Raw genomic sequence first — 7,407 nt, 5'->3', positions numbered from 1 at the left:
TCCTAAAATTATATCAGTGATTATTAAGCTCTTTTATAGTGGGACTGCTATAGGTCCTTTTTTTGAGTCAAAACTGCAATGAGAACTCTGCCAGTCTCCCAAGTGTCACCAGTTACTAACTCTTAGATGGTAACCAGACTTTCTCCTACTCAGAGCACATTCCAAGAGGCTATAAAACAATTAACCAAATGTCCTAAAAAGGGGACAAATGATTTATTATAGGTGCTAGGACAGAAGATAAAGAATTGATTGGTTATCTATACAAAACTTCACTAATAACTTAACTATGGTTTTAAACCTTCAGTGAACCTGTGGAGTCGTGGCAGGTGATGGATGTTTAACCAAATAGTTATTCCTAATGGCTATGCATGTAAATAATCACTTCTCTAAGAGTCCCTTTTCTTCCTGTGATTTCTGACTAGCAGGCTGAAAGTTAGGGCCTAGCAGTTCCTGCTGAGATAACACAACTAACCCTTTGCTGTTTTAGGAAGAGGAGCTAAGTGCTAGAGACTGCAGTTCCTGACCTCAGAAGAGTACAGAAGGCAGGTCAACTACAGTAGCATAGTAACTTAGACTTAGATAAGCAAACTTTTTATTATACAGCAACTCTAAATATCTTGTAAGATCTCCCTCCGCTGCCTCAGGAAGAACTGACAAGAAAGAAGACGCCCACCGGCAGGCCTCTTGGTGTCTCATAGTTACAGAAGGCCATCCATCTTACTTGCAATCGTTTTTCTCAAAGAGAATCAACTCAGCCTATGTGGGACGAAACTCATGTAGTTATGTAAGCACACTGGCTCAGGCCTCTTCTGTGTCTGCATCCATCACATGTTATCGTTTCCTATCCATCCCTACGTAGCAAAAATTCTTGGAAAGTAAAAATTTTACCACTCATCAGCAAATAGTTGACAGAATTAAGTCAGAGCCAAGGCAGATTTCATGATGGAGGGACTCAGTCAACATTTATTGAAAACAATAAAACTAAGATGTTGGTTGATGTCATTATACAGGTGAAGGCAGGTACAGGGGAGTATGAGGCCTGTCATTGGAGAAGAAGGAAGGATGGGAGAAAAGTTTTAGGGAGGAAGAGACTGGAGCGAGAGGGAAGAACAGCCAGTAGAACATGGAGGTGAATGTTAAGATTTCTCTCTATACATTTACAGGTAGTTATGACTATTTTTTTTTTTTTTGGAGCTGGGGACTGAACCCAGGGTCTTGTGCTTGCTAGGCAAGCGCTCTACCACTGAGCTAAATCCCCAACCCAGTTATGACTATTTTTAAGGGATGGATGTGTACAGTATTTTGTATGTGTAGATGAACAACTATATCTTATCTAGGTGGGTGGTTTATATACTTATCAATTGGTTGTAAGTTAATTGTGTAGACGTATTGTACATTGAGCTTTTAACATATAAATCTGATTGCTCGGTTACAGTCTGTTGAGTTATGTCTTTACTAGACTGTTGGGAATGTGAACAGAGTCTGTGACAGGAAGCCATACTAGGCTATAGAATACTTGGGGCTAGAGTGGCATGGAGCCATGCTAGCACAGCCAGCAGAACACAATGCATGAATCAGGCATGGTAATGGTATGCACTCACTGATAATTGGATATTAGCCCAAATGCTCAAATTACCCTAGATGCACAGAACACATGAAACTCAAGAAGGATGACCAAAATGTGAATGCTTCACTCCTTTTTTAAAAGGGGAACAAGAATAGCCTTGGGAGGGAATAGGGAGGCAAAGTTTAGAACAGAGGCTGAAGACACGCCCATTCAGAGCCTGCCCCACCTGTGGCCCATACATATACAGCCATCAAACTAGATAAGATGGTTGAAGCAAAGAAGTGCAGGCCAACAGGAACCGGGTGTAGATCTCTCCTGAGAGACACAGCCAGAATACAGCAAATACATAGGTGAATGCCATCATTAATCCACTGAACTGAGAACAGGACTGCCATTGAAGGAATCAGAGAAAGGACTGAAAGAGCTTGAAGAGCCTTGAGACCCCGTATGAACAACAATGCCAACCAACCAGAGCTTCCAGGGACTAAGCCACTACCTAAAGACTATACATGGACTGACCCTGGACTCTGACCTCATAGGTAGCAATGAATAGCCTAGTAAGAGCACCAGTGGAAGGGGAAGCCCTGGGTCCTGCCAAGATTGAAACCCCAGTGAACGGGATTATTGGGAGGAGGGTAGTAACTGGGGAGGATGGGGAGGGGAACACCCATATAGAAGGGGCAGGGCAGGGGTTAGGGCGATGTTGACCTGGAAACCGGGAAAGGGAATAATATTTGAAGTGTAAATAAGAAATACCCAATTTAATAAAGATGGGAAAAAAACCTGCTAAGGGGACAGTGTGTGAAAGTGGTAACAGAGAAACAGCTAGAGCGTGTGAATCTGCGCAGAGTGGGAACTCGTGTGCCCTTTCATTTTACTGCAACACTATGACAGGTTTAAAGTAGATAAGATAAGCCTGGGTAGTTACTTCATACTTCCTGAGGAAAATATACATTGGCAAAATACTATGGGCATATTGTGCTCTAACTAGGGTGTGTGTGTGTGTGTGTGTGTGTGTGTGTGTGTGTGTGTGTGTGTGTGTGTGTGTTTAAGTCAAGAAACCACAAAGAAGAGTCTAAAAAAGGGCCTTAAGGGTGGAGGGAGGGAAAGATAATGAATCCTAAACAAGAGAGCCAACAAGGGGCCTCTGGGAAGATGAAGCAGACAGGGGACCTAATTAAAGACTTGGAAAGAGAATCGGTGCGAACAAAGTATGTGAGAAAAGGCTGTACAGAAGTTCTTTACTTTGTACGGCAGTCTGAAGCCTAAAGAAACTAGGGTAAACCTGAACCTATCAGTATCAATATTTATGATAGCTCTTTAAATTATATAAAATTATATCGAATAAGCACATAAACAGTTTTTCTTTCCCTAACTAATAAAGTTGTCTTATTCTCAGGAATAGGTTTTTTGTTCTTCCCTCATTCATTGAATCAATAACTTATTTCTAAGATTTCAGTATCAAAGCTGACTTCTTTGATGCCAAAGAAAGCAGTGCTTTTAATAATCAATCTGATATATTTTAGGAAGCTTCCTCAGCAGCCAGTTTCCATATGACTTTTTCAAAAGGTCTTTAAGTGTTAGCTTTAATTAGATTTGCAAGAATATTTCACACTGGACCCATGGGGAAGAGATGGTGATTTCAATTCATTCCCCAACTCCGTCCATCTAGTAGCTAGTGAATTTTTTTGTCCATTGTGGAATTCCTATTATATGATTGAATAAGTCTGTTTCAATCAAACATTAGTCTAAGAGATTCTGTACCCTTGATTTACACTTTCTTCTTGCATAAGTAGTGATCACCAGGCAGCCTGACACAAATAACTACAAATCGCATTGGGTAGAGTACCCACCCTGTGTTTCGAATTTGGATGCTAGAGGCATCACAGTGACTATACCTCCCAAATATTTAAGGGAAGCTATGGTATGCTCATGGTTATAATTCCATGTAACCCAAGTCCAGGAACAAATTTGGAACAGTGAAATTCAGTGATTGCAAAAGAATGACAGATGGTCTTGAGGGCAGGTTATTGATGTAAATTCCTCTGATTCTCCCCAGTGCCTAACCTTTCTGGTACTAGCTGGAACACTGGAAAAGGGGAAATACCTCATAGAAAATGAAGCCTCTGGTCAAGGACCAATAAACTGGAAAATACAAGCATAGAAAACTATCTTTATTATTTGTGATATAGAATGTCACAGTCAAAATGGCCATTTGTTGAACCATCATGGTTAGCATGAAGAGTGGTAGAAGTTTCCTGGTTGAGGTCATGGCTTTATGGCTCTCTTCGTAGACCTACCCCTCAGCATTCTTTACTCAGAGTAGTAGAAGAAGTGGACAGTAGTCTATCATGTGGGATCCAACTAGCAATAAAAAAAAAATAATAATAATAATATGTAGTTCTCCCAGAGGTCTCGTAATCTATAAACATAGTGACAGTACTCTCCTGGGATGATATTCCCTGCATGGCATGAGTGGTAAAGATGGAAGGAAGAGGAAATTGAAGCCCTTAGATTTTAAAAACAGCATTTCAGTTTGTTGTTATTGTTGTTGTTGTTTATCTGTTAGGTGTTTCCAATTCCGATGAAACATAAATAATGTGAGATTAGACTGGGAAGGATGGACAGAAGACATTAAAGGAAAAAGAAATGATGTCCAAAAGATTAATGAAAAAGGAAGGGAATGGAAATAAGTCTTGATCCCCTCAAGTAGCCCCTTAAGAAACAAAGATAGGAAGGAGAGATATGATTAGGTAAGTTGTCATGCAACCCAATAACAATGTGTCCCTCAAACTAGGGGCAATTGTGACAAGTTTCTGAGGTTTCAGTTTATTTTGATGTCCATGATCTTAAATGAGGAGCAAAGTTAAGAAAAGGGCATATAAGTAAGATTTTATTGGGAAGTAGAATAAAAATTCCCCTGAACAAGAAGGAATCTAAAAAAAAATGGGTTTTTGGACCAGGGTTACATTTATATCTTGGCCAATTTGGTCCTGCCTCTAAACAAAGTAAGATATTCACTTGGTAAGGGACATGGTTTGTTAATTTGAATGTATATGAAGGATTCTTACTAGTCTTGAGGTGGGATAGAAGGGTGTAGGCACAGAAAAAAGTCTGCCAAAGAAAAAGTCGGACATAAAATCCTTACAAAGGCTCCAAGATATACACAAACAATGACATAAAAAACAAACAAACATCCCATAAAACTACCAACACCAACACCAAAAAAATGATAAGTAAATATATCAAAGGCTGGTATTTGCATTGGGTGATATCTTGGTGAGTTCTTTTGAATGGAATGGGTTAGTTGTTCCTTTGGCTAACCTGATTACCTATAACTTATGTATTTTCACACTTTACTCCCAGTTTCATCAGCATGTAAATACTGTATTGTATGCTTGGTCTTGTTAATGGGATGCTTCATTCCTAATTCTTAGCATCATAAGCAGTGAGGTAATGGTAACCAGAGTCTGAGTACCTTGAAAGGGTGTGGGGTAACCATTCTGAGGGGCAGGATGTCAAAATATTTTCATTAGGGAAAATAGTACAAGAGACGGTATAAGAGCTGATTCTGTGAGACAATGGAAGAGTTCAGAATGGTACCACTGTGTCTGTGAGATGTCTCAATGGATAAGAGTGCACAGTGACCCGAATTTTAACCCTGAAGCCTATGTAGTAAAAGGAAAGAACAAAACTATCAAGTTGTCCATACATGGTATTTTATTTCTCCTCTGAAGGCACAAAATAAAATTAATGTGAAAAAAATGACCTTATTAGCCAGTCCCTTTCTTTAAAACCTACATTACCCTCTGCATATATGAAGCAGTCAGCACAAGAGCAGGATACTTGGTAGCCATGTGTCATATAACTTCTCTGAACTCTCTGTAAAATGGAAAGACTAACACAGCTTACATCATAAGAGGAGACTGTAGAGTTAAGAAAACACTAAGTATGGTAACAGCTTTCCTTCTGTGAAGCCACAATTATGCTTATACCTAAACCACACAAAGACCCAAAAAAGAAAGAGAACTTCAGACCAGTTTTTCTTATGAATATCGACACACAAACACTCAATAAAATTCTTGCAAACCAAATCCAAGGGCACATCAAAACAATCATCCATCATGATTAAGTAGGCTTCATGCCAGGGATGTAGAGATGGTTCAATATATGAAAATCCATCAACATAATCCACTATGTAAACAAACTCAAGGGGAAAAAAACTACACGATCATCACATTAGATGCTGAGAAAGCATGTGAAAAAATTCAACACCCCTTCATGTTATAAGTCTGGGAAAGATAAGGAATTCAAGGCCCATACCTAAACATGGTAAAAACAATATACAGCAAACCAGTAGCTAACATTAAACTAAATGGAGAGAAACTTGAAGCAATCTCACTAAAATCAGGGACTAGACAAAGCTGCCCATTCTTTCCCTACTTATTCAATATAGTACTTCAAGTCCTAGCCAGAGCAATCAGACAACAAAGGGAGGTAAAAGGGATACAAATTGGAAAGGAAGAGGTCAAAATATCACTATTTGCAGATGATGTGATAATATACTTAAGTGACCCCAAAATTTCTACCAGAGAATTACTAAGCCTGATAAAAAAAAAAACTTCAACAAAATGGCTGGGTATAAAATGAACTCAAACAAATCAGTAGCCTTCCTCTACTCAAAGGATAAACAGACTGAGAAAGAAATTAGTGAAATGACACCCTTCACAATAGTCCCAAATAACATAAAATACCTCGGTGTGACTCTAACCATGCAAGATAAACAAAGAGTTCTGCATGACAAGAATTTCAAGTCTCTGAAGACAGAAATTGAAGAAGATCTCAGAAGATGGAAAGACCTCCCATGCCCATGGATTGGCAGGATTAATATAGTAAACGTGGCCACTTTGTCAAAAGCAATCTACAGATTCATATGTAATTCCCATCAAAATTCCAACTCAATTCTTCATTAATTTAGAAAGAGCAATTTTCAAATTCATTTGGAATAATAAAAAACCCAGGATAGCGAAAACTATGCTCGACAATATAAGAACTTCTTGGGGAATCACCATCCCTGACCTCAAGCTGTATTACAGAGCAATAGTGATAAAAACTGTATGGTATTGATACTTCAACAGGCAGGCAAGTCAATGGAATAGAAGCAAAGACCCAGAAATGAACCCACACACCTATGATCACTTGATCTTTGACAAAGGAGCTAAAACCATACAGTGGGAAGATAACATTTTCAGCAAATGGTGCTGGTTCAACTGAAGGTCAGCATGTAGAAGAATGCAAATTGATCCATTCTTATCACCCTGTACAAAGCTTAAGTCCAAGTGGTTGAAGGACCTCCACATCAAACCAGATGCAATCAAACTAATAGAAAAATGTGGGGAAGAGTCTCGAACACATGGGCACAGAGGAAAATTTCCTGAACAAAACACCAATGGCTTATGCTCTAAGATCAAGAATCAACAAATGGGACCTCCTAAAATTGCAAAGCTTCTGTAAGGCATTAGGACAAAATGGAAACCAACAGATTGAGAAAAGATCTTTACCAATCCTACATCTGATAGAGGGCTTATATCCATAATACACAAAGAACTTAAGAAATTAGACTCTAGAGAATTAAATAACCCTATTAAAAATGGGGTAAGAACTAAACAAAGAATTCTCAGCTGAGGAATATTGAATGGCTGAGAAGTATCTAAAGAAATGTTCAACAGCATTAGTCATCAGGGAAATGCAAATCAAAACAACCCTGAAATTCTACCTCACATCAGTCAGAATGACTAAGATCAAAAACTCAGGTGACAGCAGATGCTAGGGAGGATGTG

This window comes from Rattus rattus, chromosome 4, assembly GCF_011064425.1.
Source record: "Rattus rattus isolate New Zealand chromosome 4, Rrattus_CSIRO_v1, whole genome shotgun sequence".
NCBI lineage: Eukaryota > Metazoa > Chordata > Mammalia > Rodentia > Muridae > Rattus > Rattus rattus.
Note: the sequence above shows the minus strand (reverse complement) of the source record.